Here is a 23,479-nt window from a genome sequence, read left to right as displayed (position 1 = left end):
CCATTCTGTTCTTGTGCAACTGATTTTTGTAAACCTAAAAGGAAGTCTTACAGTTTTGTCTTGTCAAACTTCATCTTGCTGCATTTGTTATGTTGAATCTTTTGAGATATTTGAAATCTTGGTTAATAGCCATGCTTTAATTATTATACCTAGATATTTTCACCTACAATTTCAATAATCATGTCTTTAATTGATATACTATAAATAGGACAGGTACAGATACCTAAGTAATATATCGGAAACATCTCTGAATACCTATCTCTGAATATCTAGCCTGCACCACACGATCTATGCTTTTCTATATCCATCAATTCACAAAGGCTCATTGAGTGCTTATTATGTGCCAGGTGCAGTTCTAGGTATTAGGGATATAATAGTAAATACAGAGTCTCTGCTTCCTTGAACTTTACATTCTACTGTGGAAAGGCAAAATAGACAAGTAACCAAACAAATAATGTAATTTTCCATAGTGATATGAAGAAAATAAAGCACAGTAAGAAGATATAGAAGATAGTGATTTAGGAGTGCTATTTTAAATAGATTAGTCCATGAAGACACATCTGAGAAGAGAATACTTTAGCACACAGCCTGAGTGATGTGAAGTGTGCTATGTGAAGATCTGGGGGAAGAGTTTTCCAAAAAGGCATAGCAAGGGTAAAGTCTCTGAAGAGGAAACAGGCTTTCCAGAAAGAGAGAGACAGACAAACAGGGCAGGAACAAGTAGTGAGCAATAAGCCATAACTTTGAACTCTTTATTTTTTTATTCTATATCATTTATTAGCTGTTAATTATCTTACTGTTAATGTAATGGGAACCATTTTTAGAGCTTTAAGCTAGGTAATGATATTATCTGACTCAAACTTCTTAAAGAATATTTAGAGTGATTAAGAGAAAATATTGAAGAAGAACAAGAATGGAAGATGCAAAACCATGTAACATGCTTTTGGAGTACTTCAAACTAGGGGTGGTAGAGACTTTGGTGTAGTGGTGAAAGAGGAGGTGCAGAATGGTTAGATTTGGGACATATTTTGAAGGTAAAGGCTTTAAATTTACAGATGGCTTGGATATAGAGTGTGAGGGGAAAAGAGGAATGAACTGGATGAATTCAATTGCCTCTTTTTTGCACTCTGGTTTCATTTATCTTTGGACTATAAAGTCTTCAAGGATAGGGATCTTGCTCTTTTTCTCTCATATCACTTGTTCCTGGTACACAATAGGTACTTAATGAATATGGTAATTCATCACCGGTAGGTCACTTTGGAATCCTCCACTTTCACCCTTGTCATTCCTTATCTGAAATGCCTCAGATTCCATTATTTCTATTCATTCCTACTCTTAACTCCCTGATATATTACCAAGTCACCTAAGAGTTGGATTACCACTACAACTATGTAACTGATATCTCTCACTCCAGCCTATCCCAATCTAATGGAAAATGCAAGTTTATGACTTTGAAAAATTTTCTTTCATCATCCATTCAAGATATACTTACTGATTTGTCTACTTTGTGTCCAGAACTCTTCTTGATGATAGGGATATAATAATAAAAGAAACAAAAACTCTGCCCTAGGGATCTTATATTTTCAATAACTAAAAATTTGGAGTGTGATTGATAAGAATAAGTGCTATAAAGAAAAATGAAACAGGAAAGAGTTTATAGGGAGCATTAAGAAGACCACAGTTTTAAATAGGGAACACCTCTTTAAAGAGGTTTCCTTTGAGCAAAGATTTTAATCAAGTGATGGGGTAAGTCATACAAAGATCAGAGAGCACAACAGTATAAGATCACTGATGTGGGCATGAGTTTGCCTCGTTTGAGAAATGGAGAGAAGGCCAGTATGATTAGAAAGTGAGTTAGTGGCTGAGTGGCAAGAGAAGAGGTGAGAAAGATGGCAAAATCCATATCATTTAGGGCCTTGAGAACATGGTAAGCAATTCACATTTTGTAGTGCATGTGAATGGAAACCATTGGATAGTCTGGAGCTGGGCATGATATGTCTTTTGTTTTCAAAAATTCACCTAAATTTCTCTTTAGACCATTGACTATAGAGGATTGAGTTTTCCTGACGTAGGGCTTTTGGTGGCATCCAGAAAATTTGAGGAGTATATTAAGTGTGTTAACTGATGTGACATGTGGCTTGATGTTTTTGATGTAATGGTGTAATGGAGATCACCCAAGTAATTTCTGGAAGAAAAGAGACTGAGGTCAGGTGAATGGAACCCATAGCCTCTTACCTCAGTCACCACAGTCAACCAGTCACATGTAACAGCATACTTGCTCTTACTGAAAACTTCTAAAGGCTCAATGGACGCCTTCTTGATTTTAGTAAAACTGAATATATACCTGTCAATTGAACACTGACCACAAAAGATCTATGTTCTTTTGCTATCATTTGGTTTTGACAGGTAATCTCAAATTGGAAGGCCAAGCAGCACCTCCTCAAATGGCTGGCATGTAACTAACTACTATAGTCACAGGGATTATGGGTGTTCACAGCTATTCTGGGAGGGAGAGGTACAGAAAGGCCTGGCCATAGATGCAGCTGATATGTGCAGGGGAAGAGGCAGCCCAATTGCAGGCAGCCATCTCTCCTCTCCCCTCCCGACTCGAGGTTCTGGGCTGAGGCCAGGGACTGTCCGGAGCTGATCTCGGGCTCTCATTGGCCGCTGTCTTTTGTGACGTCACGATCATGATGAGAATTGATGATCGGACACGCTGATTTCATTGTCTGAGGCGGCAGTGGAAACCCTGGAAAAATCTCGCTGAATCCGCCTGTCCCAGCAGTGGCCTAATTGGGTCCCTCTAATCTCTTCCGTGACCGGACCACGCCCGAGGTAAGCACCTAACCTGGGTGGGTATGAAGGGCGAAGCGGGGCGGGCAAGGAACCGCGGTAAAGCTTTGCTCAGTGGGGGGCCCGTAGGTTCTGTGGCCTAAACAGGCAGCCAACAAACTGGTGCGGCTTCTTGGGAACTAACTGTCTCTTCTCTCTGAGCGAAGGCTGGCAGCAGCTTGCGATTAGAAACGAGCTGAGAATAGGGATACAGTAGGCATTGCCAGAGAACGAAGAAACTTACTCCGAGAGAGGGCGATGTTTGGGACGCGCTTCTGGCACGGTAGTAAAAAGAAGTGGCACTTTTGCCTCCAAAGAAAAGAGGGGGTTGAATTCTACCACTTCCAGATTTCACTGGACAGTAGATTTCTCACAGCCCTACTCAAACGCACCGAGGACGTTGCGCCTGCGCATTAGCACCTTGAGGAGGGTTATTCTCGACGAGAATCTACATGGAGCATGCGCAGGCGCTTTTTCGGTTTAATTGGAGGGGGTGGGGCTGAGCCCTTTCAATGCTGAATATGGGAAGGCTTAGGGGGCTTGGCCTTGGGTTATTTCAAGCACCAGTTGGTGGGGAGGGCTCTCTGCCAGTTACTTTGAATCTGGCCTACTGAGTATATCCAAGCCCCAAATGGGCCTGATAAATTTGAGAAGGCAATTTCTCAATCTATAGATATTAGATGTGTAGTAATGGAAAATACGCAGAAATGAATTTTAGATATTAGATGTGTAGTAATGGAAAATACGCAGAAATAAATTTGTGGGATAGAAATTTCTCAGATGAGAAACATTTGTGTTTGGAGAAAAAAGTAAACATTAATTATGTAAACGAATCTGTTAATCTTAGAGGAACTCCGATATGGGGTGATGGTGATTTTGAACCTTAAACTCTTTGAAAATAGAGTGAAATCCATTGTGGAGACTCAGAATCAGAAATTTTTCTTTTTTTCTTTTCTTTTTGTTTTCTTAAAATAGTCTCTTATAAATCTTTAGTCCTGATTCCAGGTTTGGTGCTGAGTCCTTCTTTATTCTCCCTCTGTGCCTCTGCTAGAACCACTGTAGTCAAATATTATTTTGAGGGACTCTCTCCAACATCACTTTATTGTGAGGGATTATATTACTCAGCAATTGTGAGGAACAACATGCCTGTCTGTCCTTGGAGGAAAAATTGTACAGTAGTGTTATTAATTGCCCTCCACCATCTATCTGATCATGGAGATGATCTATTTTACAGAAAAATCTGGATTTTTCTCCATTTCTTGTGGTTAAGGGATTACCAAGTCCTGGTGAATTTTCTTTTGAAAGCCCTCTCACATATTTCCTCCCTTACTCTAAAATCTAAACTCTCATCATCACCTATATAATCGCAACAGAAGCTTCCTAGCCAGTCTTCACCTATGCCACAAATCCTTAATTTATCCCACCAGAATAATGATCTGTGAACACTTCGTTCATTAATTCATTTTTTTTTTACCAATTCTTGGCTCACTGTTTTATATTGTTCCAAGCCCGATTCCACCTGAATTTCAAAGAACTGTATAATCTGGTCTCACTGTACCATAGGAACCTTATTTTACTTTATTATTCAATGCACAACTCTCCTTAATGTTCCCTAAACAACCTACCTCCATACCACTCCTTACCCTTCTCACATCACTGTCATCCCCTTCATCTAGGATGCTCTCTCTTCCACATAATTCAAATATTACCCATGTTGGAAGCTTAACTCAAGTTATACATCTCCATAAGTGCCTTTCAAGTCTATCCCAACTGTTAGCTCACTTTTGCTAGAATTTCCACATTAATTCTTGTATTTGTCATTTTCTTTTAGCCTGGTTCATATTATTTTTTTATTTTCTTTTTATTTGGTGTGTGTGTGTGTGAGTGAGAGAGACAGAGACACACACATGCACACAGATAGAGCGAGAGTGAGAGAGAGAGAGACTGGACTTCTCAGGGGTTTTTTAAACCCCACATTAAGGGTTGGGGCCATGCTATCTACTTATTTATCATCTGTCTACAACACCTGACTGACTAATTAAAATAGCTGTAGTTACATATATTCTTTTTTTCCTTTAGAAAACAATCTTCTGGGAAATGAAGTGATATTGTTACTATACACATGTGAAATGTAAACATTTATTAATTATTAATCAGGCAAGGGACCCTATAGTGACTAAATAAACCTGAATATAAGTCAGAGAAAAGGCATTAGGGAGCCCTCTATGTAGTGGGTAGCCTCCAAATACATCACGTTTTCATAAACATGTCCAAGGGAACATTATCCCAGAAGTGGTTCTGTCTGTAATTTTCTCAGTTGGAAAAATTCTAAATTAAGATGAATTCCCTTTTTCTATACTTATTGGTGAAACTGCATCATGTGTCTTTTAAAATCTACCAATTACTTTTTATTGCCTTATATCTTTAATCACTTTTACATTGACCATCCCTGATAATTTTGATTTTAACATCTCTTGAATCAAAGCTGATCATTGTGATGGTTGCCATGATTGCTATTATATAATATATTGGTAGTCATTTTCCTTCTCCTTGGGCTTCAAACTTCATTGCTCCATGGAGCTCAAGTTTTGCTTGAATGACAGTGTGATTGTGGTTTAATATAGAGGCTTTTTACAGATTTCACTTTGGCTACTGCCTCATTTTGAGGCACCATCCCAATATCACATAAAGATTTTCTGGTTAGAAACATGGATTAAAAAGCAGTCAAGTGCGGCATTATAACCTATAAATTTGGAAATCATTGTTATAGATTATTGTAAGTAAACTAGGACTGTTATTTAGTCTAAGGGAAAATCCTTTTCTTTGACCTTTTCTCTTATTACCTACATTATGTGAATTCCCTCAAAACTGTTTTAGACTGTAGCCAGCATTCATAATAATTGAGACTTCCTAGACGTTTACATGTAGACAAATAGAGAAAACTGTTCAAAGTTAGACAACTTTGGTTAAAATATGGTGCTTAGATCGCTATTAATTTTAGAGGGCCTAAAATAAAATGTGAAAAAAAGGAGAGTATGGTGTTTGTGTTTTAAGATTTATTTTACAATTCTTATCTGAATGAGAGACTACCATTGGGTTTTCCCATTTAATTTGTAGAGATTGATCTGGAAGGGATATTCAAATGATAAATCATCTCTTTATTTTACAAATAAGGAATCTGATACTCAGAGAAGTGAAGTATCTCACTAGTGTTAGTGAACTTTAATATTAAACACTTAGTGCCAGGCATTGTGCTAAAAATATTGTATGTTAGCACATTTAAACCTCACAACATCCCTGTGAATTAGTGTCTAGTATTATACCCCATTTTGCAAACAACAAAACCGATATTCAAAGCAGTTAACTTTCCTGGGACCATATAAGTACTAAATGTCACAATTGGGGTACAAATGTAGGTCTATTTGACTTATAATCATCAGGGTCTGCTTTACTAAGGCTATGTAATGATTTTTTGGCAGAGCTTTGGTTAGGATCTAAATTTCTGGAGTCCTTGCCCAATGTATGTGTGTGTGTGTGTGTGTGTGTGTGTGTGTGTGTGTGATGTGTTTCCCATGAACACCATACCACTTCTACAAAATCAGTGATGTTTAAGCTTGATCAAATGGTGTATACTTGCATCTATTTTAGGTATTTTAAAAAACACAGTTTCTCAGTCTTCATTGAAAAAGATAGCATGAAACTTTGTAGAAAATATATATTTTAAAATATATAATTCATTCTGCTTTTAAAATGTCATTGTACTTCCATGGGGAATTATATTTTTGTATAGTATAATCCCCAACTAGATAAAAATATTTGAATTGTTGATTTTGATTTTACAGTGGAGTCAGTGAACTCAAACTGAAATTGTTGATGTCTTAATATGCTTGCATTGAGTACCCTATATCAGGGCATACCGGTTTGAAAGTAAACAAGGATAATATTTCAGAGATATATTCTGCATAAGAAGGGAGCTAGAGATGTTAGCATATTCAGAAATTGTCACTGACATCCTGAGACCTTTCCAGTCTGCATAAAATTTTATGGTAATAAATTGAAACTTGTGCAAATGAAGTCATCCTTGTGCCAACTAGTAGCAAAATTGCCTGGATTAAACCAGAGATCTAGGTACATGGTGCATGGCAACCAGACACATGAGATTGTACTGTCAATCAATTAAGTGCCACAGTTTACATCTGCCTTCTGTAAAGAAATCTATAACAGCACCTATCCTACCCTACTGGTCTCCTATTGTTTTACAACCAGACTTATGTCCAACTGGGTTGATTCTTAGAATCTTTAAACATGTTATTTTTTCAGAGTGGCAAAAATTTCAAGAAAACATCTCCTTTCTCTTTGTTCTCTTGGTGTTGGGAACAATTTATTTTAAGATTGTTAAAAGAGACATGCAAACATGTGGCTTACATATCCCTGGTAGGCACTTTTCTCATAGAGACAAGTGTTTGCGTATGCTGCTGTTATAAGGTCATTGAACTAGTAAATGGCAGAGGCAGGACTTGAAGGCAAGTGTCATTCTAGATGCTGCATGCTTAATGTGTAGGCTATTTATTAGGTTATAGGTTAGGGAGCTAGAATGAGGCCTTTTATTGTTATTTTTAATTTGCATCTATATCTATAAAGATGTATTTCCCCCCAACTTGTCTCTCTTTCTGAACCTCTGATACCTATGGCATTTTCCTTTTTCTTTCAGTGGAAATGACTTTTTTATATAAAGGCTAAGGTTTAGGGGAAAGGGGTCATTGTTTTGACCCCCAATGGCTTCACTGGCAGAAGGCACATAGAACCATATTCTTTCCTACTGTCAAACCAACTAATGATGAAAGCACTTCTTCATTAGATTTCATGAAAGAATAGCTTATAAGATTATAAGATTATATAAGTTTTCTACTACACTAATTTATTACTTTAATACTTTCTTATTTGGTTAGCTTGATCTATCTATTGTGTGTTTAATGGATGGAATAGCTGTGCCATTTGAGAAATTAATTATCTGAGACCCCTTTTCCAAATAGCTTTGCCCTTTCATAGACCAGTCATTTGTTGTGTTGAAATCTCCTCAACAGAGCAACAATTGGAAGAGACCCAGGGCATCATAAAATGTGGAAGAAGAAATATATTCTCCATTAGTGTAAGTATTGCATTAGGTATTCAAATGCTCAGGCTTGACTCATCTTGACTATTCTAAGACAACAGTATAACCAAATGAAGTTATCTTTGAATATGTATGTTAGTTATTAAAGTAACCAGTCTGACACTATTTAGAACCTATAGGCTGACTTTTATCATCAATAAATCATTAAAATATGTTGAAAGTTAGTTTGTGGTATTTTTCCTACCAACTAGTAATATTAATGTACAAAGAGACTCTTTGAATTCAGTATTGATTGCAATATGCACTCAATTTACATTTTTGGTAGGGATTGGTAAATCTATATCTATTAAATTCTTGCTACTCAAAGTGTGATCCATAGAGTGGCAACATAGGCATCACTTGGGAGCTGCTTAGAAACTGCAAAATCTCTAGCCCAACCTTAGACATACTGAATCAGAATATGAATTTTAACATGATCCCTAGGTGTTCCATATGCACATTAAAGTATTAGAAGCACATATATAAAGTAAAATCTTAATTCTTGTATAAGAAAGACTTTTAAAGAGCTGGTGGTTATAAGAAAAAACAACTAAATTTTCTTTTGCCTGTTTTCACATGTGTAAAGAAATATGTAATCAAAGTATTCTCCATTCTATATTATTTGACTAATAGATATCAGCTTTGCTCCACTCTGGAGTCAACATTGTCTTATTGAGAAAATAGCTACACTTATATGATAGATAAAATTAAGAGTGAGTGTATCCATTTATTTTGGTGACAGCAGTGGCTTCACCATTGAAATAGTATTATCCTAATTACTTGACTTGTCAACAGAGTATTATAGAGGAATATATACATATTGAGGTCACTGTCGTCAACATGTTCAAGGGGAACTATATGTTTTCTATTTGCTGCTGTAACAAATTATCATAAAATTAGTGGCTTAAAACAACACAAATTTATTATCTTATGATCTGGAAGTCAGAAATCTGAAATGGGTCTCACTGAGATGTCATTTGGGTTTTCCCATGACATCTCAAGATGTCATTTGGGTTATCCTTTCTGGCAAGATAAGGATAAGGGAAGATTCCGTTTTCTTGCCATTTCCAACTTCTTTCTGGCAAGATAAGGATAAGGGAAGATTCCGTTTTCTTGCTGTTTCCAACTTCTAAAGGCTCCCCACATTCCATGGTTCATGGCCTGATTCCATCTTCAAATCTAGTAGTGGCTGCTAAAATCTTTTGCACGTTGCATCACTATGATATTAAGTTGTCTGCCTTCATCTTCCACATTTAAGGAGCCTTGTGATTTTATTGAGCCTACTCAAATAATCTAGGATAATCTCTTAATTTAAGGTCAATTGATTAGCAACATTAATTCTCTTTTTCCATGTAACCTAAAATATTCACAGGTCCCAAGAATTAGGACATAGACTTCTTGGGGGGGGGGTCTTTTTCTGCCTGCCACAAGAATTGATGGCCTTTTTAGATGACAGTGGAAATCAGCCTCTAATCTTGTTACTGAAATGTCAATTAGTATTATGAGTTGAATTGTGTCCCCCTCTGAAAACTCTATATGTTGAAGTCCTGAACTCTAGTTTCTGAGAATGTGACCTTATTTGGAAATAATGTAGTTGCCTATGTAATTTAGTTAAATTCAGATTAAGCCATACTGGACTAGGGTGGGGCCCTAATCCGATATGACTGGTGTCCTCATAAAAGAGGGACTTTTGGATACAGGCATACATATAGGGAACATGCTATGTAAACCTTAAGGTATACTACAAGCCAGGGAGAAAGGCCTGAGATAGATCCTTCCCTGACAGTCTTCAGAAGAAAGTAACTCTTCCAAAACCTTCATTTCAGACTTCTAGCCTTCAGAACTGTGATACAAAACATTTCTGTTGTTTAAGCCACCTGGATTTTGCTTACAGTAGTCCTAGCAAACTAATATAGTCAAGATTGTCCTTTAGTTGATATTTAAGTATTATCCTCAAAAAATACTTATTTAGTGAATTTGTGTTCTATAATATGGTAGACGTTGAACAAAGTGGTTTAGACATTAAAGAACTTATGATGTACACTAGACCCTGAATAATTTATTTCATACATTCAGATTTGGTCTGATTACTGCCAAGGTATATAATTGTAACAAAAGACCCAGAAGCATGTTACTTGTATAACAATCTCTCCCCTTGTGTCTCATAGCCACATGAGAAATATGACCAGGCAGGAAAAATACAGTGTCAACAAAAACATTAGGAGTTAATGATAGCCCTGTTCTTCAAAAAAAAAAAAAATATATATATATATATATATGTATATATGATTTGGAAATAACATGTGCTTTCTATCTTAATGCCACAAGCTTGACATAGGGCAGCATCTCTCAAACTGAGGTCTGCAGACCCTTAGTAATCCAGGGACATATTTTCAGTGGTCTTCAAGTTTTATGACAATTTTTAAATTTGAAGTTTTTTAACTAATAATCTTAAAAAGAAAACCCCACAATATTCATATGCACACTCACACACAAAGCCTTTTCACCAGGTATGAAGATAAAACTTCTCTTTTATAGTCATAAATAACAATTGAAAGACATTTAATGGAATAAGAATTGAATATCTTAAAGAAAAATACCTCAAACAAAGACCCAAAGATGGATTTTGCTGGTCTAGGAATGATTTTGCTTTTGTTTTTGCTTTTATTTTTCAAAGGAAGACTAAAGAAGGGGCTTTACCTATGGCTATCATATTTGGGGTTGTATTCTATAAAGCTTTTACGTCATTAAACATTTTCTTAGTCTATTACAAGTATTTATATGGATACTTTTTTATTTTTAATTGACAAATAAAAATTATATATTTACATTGTACAGCATGATGTCTTGATATATGTATATACATTGTGGAATGGCTAAATCAAGCTAATTAACATATATATTATCTACATACTTATTTTTTGAGATGAAAACATTTAAAATCTACTCTTAGCAATTTTCAAATATACAATACATTGTTGTCAACTATAGTCACAATAGATCTCTTAAACTTATTCTTCTTATCTGACTAAATTTTGCATCACCTGACCAACATCTACCTAATTCCCTAACTCACCCCCAGCAACCACAATTCTACTCTCTGCTTCTATGAATTAGACATTTATAGATTCCACACACAGTATTTGTCTTTCTGCTTCTGGTTTATTTCACTTAATATAATGTCCGCAAAGTTCATCCATGTTGTTGCAAATGACAAGATTTCCTTCTTTGTTAAAGCTGAATAGTGTTCCATTGTGTGTATATATGTATATACACCGCATTTTCTTTACCCATTCATCCGTTGGTGGACACATAGATTAATTTCATGTCTTGGCTATTGTGAATAATGCTACAATAAACATGGGAGTGCAGAAATCTCTTCAACATACTGATCTCATTTCCTTTGGCTATATACCCAGAAGTGGGATTATATGGTAGGCAGTTCTATTTTTAATTTTTGAGGAACCTCCATGCTATTTTCCATAATGGCTGTACTAATTTATAATACCACCAACTGTGTACAAGGGTTCCCTTTTCTTTATGGAGATAAATTTATGCGTTCACTATTTGATTGATTAAATGTATGTTTGTATATTGTTTCTATAATGTTACCTACTTACCAGTAGATGGTGTGCTTTGAGAGATCTTCCTCTAACCCCTAAAGAATAGGTATGTACTTAAACTTTTTTCTGCTAAGATTTTTGTATATTAATGTAAAATCAGGAATGGGAAGTATTAGAAAATTGGATAGTCCATCTCTTTGCTTCTAAGAAAAACTCCCCTTAATTCTTAACATATACTATGTAAGTCTGATTCAGGAAACACTAAAAGAATGTCTAATCTGAGTGAATAAATATGGGTTTAACCTTTTAAAACAAATTTTAACTACCAATCAAAATTATTTCTTGGAGTGAGGCGAGAGGAAGAGAGGTAGGGTGGAGTTATGTGGAAGATAAAAAAAGTTGAGAGAGAATTAATATAAGGATAAAATTTCAATATAATGAAATCCAAGGGACATATAGATTATTTTGATATAATGAACAATTTATATACAATCACTTTTTCAATGTGTGGCTATGGGAAATTTTATACTGCTTCCCTCATTAGTAAATTAAAATACAACCTACATTTTAAAGATATTAACCTAAATCATGAATTTCAAGATTGTGAAATGTTAGCAGTCAATGCTTCTTTCTGGTAGTGCAAACACTTTGTCTAGTGAAAGGTAGAAGTGAATTACTTGCACAATTTATTTAGGACTAGATATGTAAAAAGAAACACAATTTTCTCAACAAATATGTATAGATCAAGGTACTATTTAGCTTATTAGGAGATGCTGTATATCACTGATCATTAATTGTCATATGTTCTGTCTGGGTGTATGCATGTACTATTGTAGAAAGACAGCTAAAGATACAAGGAAATCAGTTACCCAGTTTAGTCCCTATTTATGTTTCTGTCTTCCAACTAATCATCTACTTGAAATTGATATTTGTACTTTTATAATATGAATTTTGACATCTGAGCATATAAATTATTTATAGTTTATAGGTATTTATTATTTTAGCATATTAACACATGATAAAAGTAAGTTTAATGGAAAGTTAATAAATTATTATAATTGATGAAACATTCTGAGATCCAAGAAATCTACTTGCTATTGCTTTTCTTTTTGGTAGAAACATTAACTCTCTTTAGAATTTCATCATTAGGGTTGAAGCTATATATGTATATGTCTCTTTAAATGCATATATTTTCATATATTTATATGGAGGATGTGTATACAAAATTGCCTTGCAATTCTGTTTATGTCACTTTGCATATATGTTTAGATTTTATGTAGCTGGCAAACATGAATATTAATTACACAGAATTTTTAAATGTTTTTAAAAATGAGGTCAGTTTACAATTTTTTGTGCCCTGAGAGAGTTATATGGTAAGTTGTTATTAAAATCTCTTTCTGTTTCATATTCCCACCTAGGTGATAGAGGCCAATTATATCTCTAAAATATAAGATAAGAGATGTGTGCAATGCATTTCAGTAAATTATAGTCCAATAAACAGTTCATAAATATCCAGTTATTCAGTTCATGAGTTTCATAGTATTAGAATAGAAAGTATATCTTTTCCTAGACTTTATGCTTACACGATGTTGGAATTCATTTGTTTCAATATCTGTAAATTCTGGCAAGTTAATTATAAAATAAGATAAATAGAGAGATTTTTTTTGTAAAAATGAAGATCTTTAAATGTAAATGACAGGTTAAAGTGACAGCTTCTGAGAACAGATTTACAACAGCAATTATTTTATACGTGTTCAAATTTCATTACGTTCAAATATCAGTACATTACTGTACATTAATCAAGCATTTACTAAATAAAACAAGATTTAATAACAGTTCTAATAGAAGAATTCACCTAGTTTAATATGATTTTTAAATTTTCAATATTAAATTTACACTGAAAAATTCTGCATAGGCATCAAAATATGTGGACAACATGTCATTGATATTGTTCTTAACTTTCACATATTTCAACATTTGGACATATAGGAATAACATCTATTGAGTGTTGGGCAGGTGAGGGGGAGGGGATGGGTATATACACACATAATGAGTGTGATGCGCACCAAGGAGGGATGGACATGCCTGAAGCTCTAACTCGAGTGGGGAGGAGGGCAAGGGCAATATATGTAACCTTAAAATTTGTACCCCCATAATATGCTAAAAAAAATAAAATAAAAAAATAAAAGATCAAACTCTCATCACATAGAGCAACAATATCAGTCGTCCTTTTGCCATGATAATATAATAATGTGCATTTCCTTCATTTGAGGTTTATATACAGATGGTGTAAGAATGGATTGGTATCTGTTAAAATAATTATTCTAAGGAGGAATGAGCAGTTAGTAATAAAAATGTCAACTATTTACAAAAATAGACTTTACATAGCACATTATAGTTTCTAAAGTATTTTAGTGAAAATAACTCATGTAAAGAAGAGTAGAACAGTTTTTATAGCCCCATTTTCCACATATAGGAAATTAGGTTCAAGAGGTCAGTTATCTCTGCTAAGGTAAAAAAAAAAAAAAAAACTAGCAAGTAATGAAGCTTAATAGGTATGGAAGTATACAGACGCCTTGTGTCCCAACTCTAAAAAAGGCCACATGAAGTTCTGCTTACAGCCATGATGAAGTAACAGAAATAGGCTTTACTCTTTCATCTTAGATATCTGAAAACAAACAAACAAACAAACAAACAAACAAACAAAAAACAGAAACAAAGGAAACAATGGATTTCAGCCCTTTGACAAAAAGCAGCTGAAGGCCATGATTCCTGAGATCAGGGGAATGCATAAGATAAGCCTTACAGATGTTCCATCTACCTGACTTATGAAAGTTTCCAGACAATAGCTCAGGGAGAATGAAACCAAATATCCTAGGAGTGTCTCTGAGTTGAGGAGACAGAGTTCAGAGTTTAGACAGAGTTCAGATTTCACAGGGTGGCTAGAATTTGTGAGACAGCATACTGGAGAGAAGAAATTTCCCATAGACAGAGCTTCAGAAATCTGTAGAGGGATCCCTCAAGTCTGGCTGAATAATGATCAGCTCAATGTGTGAAGAAACTGTTGAGGTCCAAGAAAGCAAGAAAGGAATAGGCAGAATTGGCAAAATAATCCTCAGAACTCATACAGGGCCAGGAATAATTTATGTTAATACCAGCCAGATTGGTAAACCTCATATTTCATGAGGCATTTGAGAAGGTTGATTGAAGGATATTGCCTCAGTAATGGGGCTAATTAGCTCTAGAATAAGGACAATTCTAGATTTGCCTCAAAAGAATCAAAGCATTTCCTAGTAGCTTAAATATATCCCAGAACAAAGCCCAAACATATTTAAAGACGACAAAAATATCCAGTATCTAAAACAAAATTCACAGTATCTGCCATTAAATTAAAAATTGCCACCCATGAAAACAAAACAGGAAAATATACAACCCAGAGTCCAGTGAGAAAACAATAACAAAACAGAATAAAAATAATATATACATAATCATAGAGAAGAATTTAAAACAGCTGTTATCACTGCATTCCATATGTTCAATAAGGTAGAAGAAAGCACAAGCAGGATGAGAAAAAGAATGGAAGAAGTTTTTTAAAGATTCATATTGACATTCTAGAGACAAAATACAGCATATTAAATGATGAATGCACTGGATAGCTTTAACAGCAGATTAGCCACTGTAGAAGAACAAAACTAGTGAACTTGAATATATGCAAGTGGAAATTATCCAAAACGAAAAATAGACAGAAAAAATGAACACAGCAACAGTGAGCTCGGGGACATCATTCAACCTAACATAATCATTTTTTGAGTCCCAGAAGGTAAGATGAGGAATAAAAATATTTAAAAACTAAGAGTTGAAAATTTTATAAATTGCATGAAAACTATGAACCCACATAGCAAAGAACCTCACCCAATCCCAAGAATAAGAAAGATGAGGAAAATAGCACCAAGGCATATCATAATCTAATTGCTGAAATCCAGAGAAAAAGAAAATCTTAAAAGCAGCCAGAGGAAAAAACTGCGTTTTATGCACAGGGAGCAAATATGAGAATGACAAGAAGTATCTCTCATTGAAACAATATAACACAGCAGATAGTGGAGCCACATTGTTAAAGTACTAAAAGAAAAAAAATCTGTTGACCTAGAATTCTGTAATTGAAAATTCAAAGCAAAATAAAGTCATTACTATTCATACCAAAGGAAAAAATAGGTCACTAGCATATATAGCCTATCAAAATGTTAAAGTTCTCAAGCAGAAGCAAAATGATACCAAATTGAAATTTGAACCTACATAGTGGAAAGAAGAACACTGGAAATAGGTATCATGTAAGTATAAATGAAAGACCTATTAAATTTTAAAAATCATTTTAAAAGATGACTGTTTAATTGTTTGATAATTTATTGAGTGTTATTTAACATACTTGAAAGCAAAATGTGCAACAATAGCACAAATCCCATTAGAGGAGAAATGGAAGTATACTATTGTAAGATTTTTCTATTATATATGAAGAGGTATAATAAGATAACATAGTAATAAGTTAATGAGGTATATTATGGTCTATAAAATAATTATCGAAATAATAACAGTGATGAGCTAACAAAAACACACATTAGAATCATAAAAAAATATTTAATACCAACAAAGGCAGAAAAATAGTGAAAAAGGAACAAAGAATAGATGGGACAAAGAGAAAACGAATAGCGAGATTGTAGATTTAAACCCAACAATTTCAATAATCATATTAATTGCAAAATTGCCCAAACATACCAATTAAAAGGCAGATATGTCATATTAGACTTAAACTGAACTATGTACTGTTTACAAGTAACCCACTTTAAATACAAAGACACAGTTAAACACAAATAACTGAGAAAAATACGTCATGAAACACTAATCAAAAGAACTCTGGTCTCTATTAATGTCCCATAAAGAAGATTTCACAGAAAGAAATATTATCCAGGATAAAGAGAGTCATACATATTGATAAGGGGATCAATTCATTTTTTTATTTCAGAATACTAAGGTGGTACAAACATTTAGGTAACATAAATTGCTTTTCTACCATTTGAGTTAAAATTATAAGTATACCAGTCCCCCAGATAGTGTGCATTCTCTTCATTAGGTGTGAATTTACCTATCCCATCCTCCTCCTTCCCATCTGCATGATTTCCAATGAAGGTTATTTCCACATGTGCACATAAATATTCATTGATTAAATTGAATTTAATGGTGAGTATATGTAGTATTTGTTTTTCCATTCTTGTGATACTTTGCTAAGAAGAATGGTGTCCAGCTCCATCCACGTTAATACAAGATGAGCTAGATCACCATTGTTTTTTGTGGATGAGTAGAACTCCATGTTATACATTTACCACATTTTATTAATCCACTCATGTATTGGTGGGTACTTGGGTTGTTTCCACATCTATGCAACTGTGAAATGTGCTGTAATAAACATTCTAGTGCAGATGTCTTTTTTATAGAATGTCTTTTGTTCCTTTGGGTAAATACCCAGTAGTGGGATTGGTGGATTAAATGGTAGGTCTACTTTTAGTTCTTTGAGATACCTCCATCTACTTTCCATAGTGGTTGTACCAGATTTCAGTCCCATCATTATTGTATGAGTGTTCCTATTTTGCTGCATCCACATCTACATACGTTGTTTTGGGACTTTTTGATAAAAACCATTCTCACTGGAGTTAAGTGATATCTCACTGTGGTTTTTTATTGTATTTCTCAAATGATTAGAGATGTTGAACATTTTTTCATATGTTTGTTGGCCATTAGACTATCTTCATTTGAAAAGTGTCTGTTTATGACTTTTGCCCACTTTATAAAGTGGTTGTTTGATTTCTTTTCTTTTCTTTTTTTTCCCCAAAAGGTGGCTATCTGAATTGTTTTGGGCTAAGTTTTCAGGCTAAGGCTAACATTTCAGGCTAAGTTTTCAACCTTAGACAAAAACATCAAATCCATCTATAACTCTTTCTGAAACCTATTATCAAGTGAGAAAAGATTTCCTAGCTGACTTCCTTATCTTATGATGGGGCTTTGACACTTGAATCAACTAATAATTGTAGCAGTGTCACAGAAAAGATCAGTTTTGATAAATGGCTTCTTGCACATGGTGAGAACACTCTTTCACTGTCAGGCTAAGGTTTTACTCAGTAAGTGCAATTATACAATCAGAATTATCTTTGGATGGACCATACTACAGCCATAGGGCATTTGGAGAAAACACAGGCTTCATTTTGGTCCTAAATTATCTTCCTAGTAACAAAAATTAACATGAATTAATACAAAAAGCCATAGGTAACAGAGTTACATGAGTAAGTCACTGCAGCTGTGTAACATTAAGTGTTTGATGCCATGCAATCAAGGGTAGTTGAAGGTTAAAAGACAGGATACAATGGAGACCATGTGTATTAATGCTATTATATGGCAGGTAACCAGTAGCTAAATGAAAAGTAGTAAACTTTCTCATAAAAACGTGGTTAAATAGGTGTCATTCAAATTCACATTTATGCATGTCTCCATTTAAGGTTAAGAGATGAACTTTGTACATATTTTTCTGTAGTACATGAATAATTATAATTAGCAGCAACAAAAATAAATAAATGGGACCTGATCAAACTAAAAACTTCTGCACAGCTAAAGAAACAGTCATGAGAGAAAACAGACAACCTACAGAATAGGAGAAAATTTTTGCATGCTACACATCTGATAAGGGGCTGATAACTAGAATCTATTAGAACTCACAACAATCAGCAAGAAAAAAAAATCAAACAACCCTGTTTGATTTCTTTTCATGCTGATTTGCTTGAGTTCTTTATAGATTCTGTATATCAGCATTTTATCAGATGTATAGCATGCAAATATTTTCTCCCATTCTGCAGTTTGTCTATTTGCTCTAATCATTGTTTCCTTACTTGTGCAGAAACTTTTTAATTTGATCATGTCCCATTTATTTATTTTTGTCATTGCTATGATTGCTATTGGGGTCTTCTTCATAAATTCTTTGCTAGGCTGATATCTATAAGAGTTTTTCCAACATTTTTTGTAGAATTCTTTTGGGTTTATGCATTAGGTTTAAGCCTGTTATTTATCATTGGTAGATTTTTTCAGTGGTAAGTGGTGAAGTTGCTGTTTATATCTTCTACATGTGGCCATACAATTTTCCATCACCATTTATTTAATAGGGATCCTTCTCTTCAGTGTACATTTTTGTCTACTTTGTCAAAGATCCGATGGCAATATGATGATGATTTTATATCTGGATTTTCAGTTATGATTTACTACTCTATGTCTCTGTTTTTGTGCCAGTATCATGCTATTTTGGTTAGTATACCCTTGTAGAATAGCTTGAAGTCTTGTAAATTGATGCCTCCTTTTTTTTCTTAAGGCTGCTTTAGCTAAACAGGGTTTTCTGTGGTTTCATACAAAGTAGATAATTTTTTTTTTCTAGATCTGCAAAAAATGTTGTTGGTATTTTAATAGGGATTGCATTGAATCTGTAGATCACTTTGGGTAAGATAGACATTTTAACTTTGTTATTTCTGCTGATCAATGAGCATGATATATTTTTCCATCTGATTATGTCCTCTCGTATTTCCTTACTCAGTGTTTCATAGTTACCCCTGTAGAGGTCTTTCACCTCCTTAGTTAAATATATTCCTAGCATTTCCTTTGTTGCAATTGTGAAAGGTGTTGAGTCTTTGGTTTGGGTCTCAACTTTATAGTTATTGGAGTGTATCAATGCTATTCATTTGTATACAATGATTTTGTAACCTGAGATTTTGCTGAATTTGTGTATCAATTCCTATAATCTGTTGGCAGAATCTTTGGGATTTCTCTAGATATGGGATCATATCATCAGTAGTGATAGTTTGGCCTCTTCTGCCTCCATTTGGCTACCCTTGATTTCCTTCTTTTGTCTGATTACTCTAGCCAGGACTTCCAGAACTATGTCAAATAGAAACGGTGATAGTGGGTAACCTTGTCTGTTTCCAGTTTTAAGTGGGGATGCTTTCAATTTTTCCCTGTTCTGTATGATGTTGGCTAAAGATTTCTCGTATATGGCTTTTATCATTTTGAGGTAAGTCCCATCTATGCCTATTTTGTTGAATATTGTTATCATGAAAGGATGCTGAATTTTTTCAAATGTTTGTTCTGTGTCTATTGAAAGGGTCATATGGTCTTTGTGTTTAATTCTATTTGTGTGGTGAAAAACATTTATAGATTTCTGTATGTTGACCCATTCCTGCATGTCTGGAATGAAGGCCACTTGGTCATGATGGATTATTTTTTGATGAGCAGCTGAATTTAGTTTGCTAGGATTTTATGGAGAACTATTGCATCAGTTTTCATAAGGAATATTGATCTATAGTTTTCTTTTTTTGTTGAGTCTTTTCCTGGCTTTGATATCAATGTGCTGTTGGTTTCGTAAAAGATGTTGGAGAGGATACTTTCCTTCTCAGTCTTATGGAATATTTTATACGAGATTGGTACCAGTTCTAATTTGTAGGTCTGGTAAAATTTGGGTATGAAATCTTATGGTTTGGGACTTTTTTATTGGAATTTTTTTATTGCTGGTTCAATTATATTACTTTATATTGGTGGGTTCAGGAATTCTATTTCTTCTTGATTGAGCCTAAGGAAGCTCTGTGTTGCTAAAAATTTGTACATTTCCTCCACAATTTCAAGTTTATGTGCATATAGATTTTTATAATACTCAGAGATGATATTTTGTATTTTTTGTGATATCAGTTGTGATTTCTCCTTTTTCATTCCTGATTGAGCTTATTAGCATCCTTTCTTTTTTGCTTCTGGTTAATGTAGCAAGAGGCCTATCAATATTGTTGATCTTTTCAAAGAACCAACTTTTGTTTCATTAATCATCTATATAGCTCTTTTGTTATCGATTTCATTTAGTTTGGTTCAAATCTTGATTAATTCTTTTCTTCTGCTGTGTTTCGGATTGATTTGCTCATCGTTTTCCGGTTCCTTGAGAAAACTTATTAGATTGTTGATTTATTATCTTTCTTTCTTTTGGATCTATGCTTTTTATTGCTTTGTATTTTCCTCTCAGTACTGATTTACTTGTATTCTACAGATTTTGATAACATCTTTCCCCTTTATGATTTAGTTGAAATAGGATTTTGATTTCCATCTTAGTTTCCTTCTTGGCCTCACTATCAATCAGCAGTAGGTTGTTGAGTTTCTATGAGTTTGAGTAGAGATGTGTTTTCTCTTACAGTTGATTTCTAATTTTATTCCACTATGATGAGAAAAGATGCATGGTTTAATTTAATTTTATTTTTTTAAAATTTGTTGATTCATGTTTTGTGTCCCAGGATGTGGTGATTCTTAGAGAATGTTGGAGAAGCTATTGAGAAGAACATAAAATAGTTGTTTGGGGGAAGAATGTTCTATTAATGTCTGTGAGGATTATTGCTCTACAGTGTAAGTTCATTGTTTCTTTGTTTATATTCTGTTTGGACATTCTCTCCTGTTTTGTCAGAGGGGTGTTGATATCGCCAGCTATATGGTACTGCTGTTCATTATTTTGTTTAGATAAAGTAAGATTTGCTTTATGAATCTGAGTGCCCCTCTGTTAAGTGCAAAAACATTTAGAATTCTTATGTCTTTTTGTTGAATTTTTACCTTTACTATTATATAATGGCTCATCTTTGTCTTTCTTTTTTTATTTCATCATATTATGGGGGTACCAATGTTTAGGTTACGTATATTTCCCTTGGCCCTCTCCCCCCTGAGTCAGAGTTTCAAGTGTGACCATCCCCCAGATGGTGTGCATCACACTCATTATGTACCCATCACCTCCTCCCCCTCCCATCTGCCAGACGTCCAATAAAGGTTATTCCTATATGTGCACTTAGGTGTTGATCAGTTAATACCAATTTGCTGGTAAGTATATGTGGCGCTTATTTTTCCGTTCTTGGGATACTACACGTAGTAGAATGGGTTCCAGCTCTATCCGGGAAAACACAAGAGGTGCTATATCACCATTGTTTCTTATAACTGAATAGTACTCCATGGTATACATATACCACATTTTATTAATCCACTCATGTATTGATGGGCACTTGGGTTGTTTCTACATCTTTCAATTGTGAATTCTGCTGCTATGAACATTTCAGTGTAGATGTCTTTTTTATAGAATGTCTTTTATTCTTTTAGTAGTTGCCCAGTAATGGGGTTGCTGGGTCAAATGGTAGATCTACTTGTATTTTTTTAAGGTATCTCCATATTGCTTTCTACAGAGTTTGCACTAGTTTGCAATACCACCAGCAGTGTAGGAGTGTTCTTGTCTCTGTTGATTTGAAGGCTAAGTTATCCGAAATAAGAACTGCTACAGCATCTTTCTTTTGGTTTCTATTTGCATGGAATATTATTTTTCATTCCTTCACCTCGAATCTGGAGAATCCTTGTGGATTAGATGTGTTTTCAGGAGACAGTAGATACTTGGCTTGTATTTTTCTATTCTATTCAGCCAGCCTTTGTCTCTTTAGTGGGCAGTTCAAGCCATTCAAATTTATTGAAAGCATTAATAAGTGGGTGGATTTTTGTTCATCCTATTGAGTAGGACTTTGTTTTCTCTCTTGAGCCATTGTGGTATCTGGGCTTTGACTTTTAGCTTTTGGGTGATCTTACACTGGTGATTGTCTATTGGCTGATCTGTGTACAACACAGTTCTGAATATGTCCTGCAAGGCATGTCTTCTCTTGACAATTCCCTCAGTGTTTGCTTGTCTGAAAAAATGTCTATTTCCCTCTCATATATGAAAGTTAGTTTTGCATGATAAAACATTATAGGCTGGCTATCATGATGTTTGAGAAGACTGACAGCTGGGCCCCAAGCCTCCCTGGCATTTAAGGTCTCAGTTGAGAACTGTGCTGTTAATATGGCGGGTTTTTCTTTTTAAGTTACCTGATGCTTTTGTCTGACGGATAATAGGAGCACTTCTTTCATGTTTATTTTGGCCAGTCTGATAACTATATTTTGTGGTGTTTGTGTCTTTGCAATGAATCTCCCAGGAGCACTTTGAGGTTCTTGTACCTGGATATCTAGATTTCTAGCAAGGGCAGGACAATTTTCCTCAATTATTCCCTCAAATAAGTTTTCCAACCCTTGTGTATTTTCTTCTTCATCCTCAGTAATGGCTATAATTCTTATGTTAGGACTCTTTACATAATCCCATATTTCTTGTAGGCATTTCACATTTCTCTTATCTTCTCTATCTCTTTGACTTATTTATTTCAAAGGTGTAGCCTTCAAGGTCTGAGATTCTTTCTTCTGCCTGATCTAATCAAGTCTTAAGGCTTTCCACTGTGATTTATAATTACTTGATGAATTTTTCATTTCCAGAAATTCTGTTTGACTTTTCTTTAATAATTCAATTTCTTTAGTGAATTTTCCATTTATTTCCTGTATTATTTTTGTGGTTCCTTTGTGATGGGTTTCTATTATATCGTATATTTCAATGAGATTCCTTACAATCCATGTTTGAAATTCTTAACTGTCATTTCAATATACTGATTTTGGTTGGCATCCCTTGCTGGAGAGCTGGTGCTCCCTTTTGGGGGTGTCCTTTTGCTTTATACTTCTGTAATTCTTTCTCTCAGTCCTTCTCATCTGGAGCAGCTATTGCTTCTTAGTTTTGGATTTGTTTTTTAGTTTTGATAATGACACGCCCAGGTTAATCTCTGAGCCAGTAGGTTGTGCTTTTGGGTGAGAATCAACCACACCCTGTATGATTTATTCAGTAAATGCTGTATTGTGTGTGCAAATTGACCTATTTGTCAGTAGATGGTGCTTGCCAGAAGGAATAAGCTGCCGTGTTGTTTTTTGGTCTTGTGACCAGCTCCAAATCCTCAGGGGAAGCACTCTAATAGCCCAGGTGGTAGTTTGGGCT

General features: G+C 34.6%; 1 protein-coding gene across 1 annotated transcript in view; it reads left to right on the top strand.

Annotated features, from left to right (window-relative positions):
* Positions 1 to 2,703: 2,703 nt before the first annotated feature.
* Positions 2,704 to 23,479, top strand: part of HDX (highly divergent homeobox) — a 239,504-nt gene continuing 218,728 nt past the window's right edge. The window contains exon 1 of the mRNA XM_012790096.2: positions 2,704 to 2,835. The gene's annotated coding sequence lies outside the window, so the exon portion shown is untranslated. The remainder of the gene's footprint in view (positions 2,836 to 23,479) is intronic.

This window comes from Microcebus murinus, chromosome X (assembly GCF_040939455.1).
Source record: "Microcebus murinus isolate Inina chromosome X, M.murinus_Inina_mat1.0, whole genome shotgun sequence".
Classification (NCBI taxonomy): Eukaryota; Metazoa; Chordata; class Mammalia; order Primates; family Cheirogaleidae; genus Microcebus; species Microcebus murinus.
This window is presented reverse-complemented; position numbering and strand designations above follow the sequence as displayed.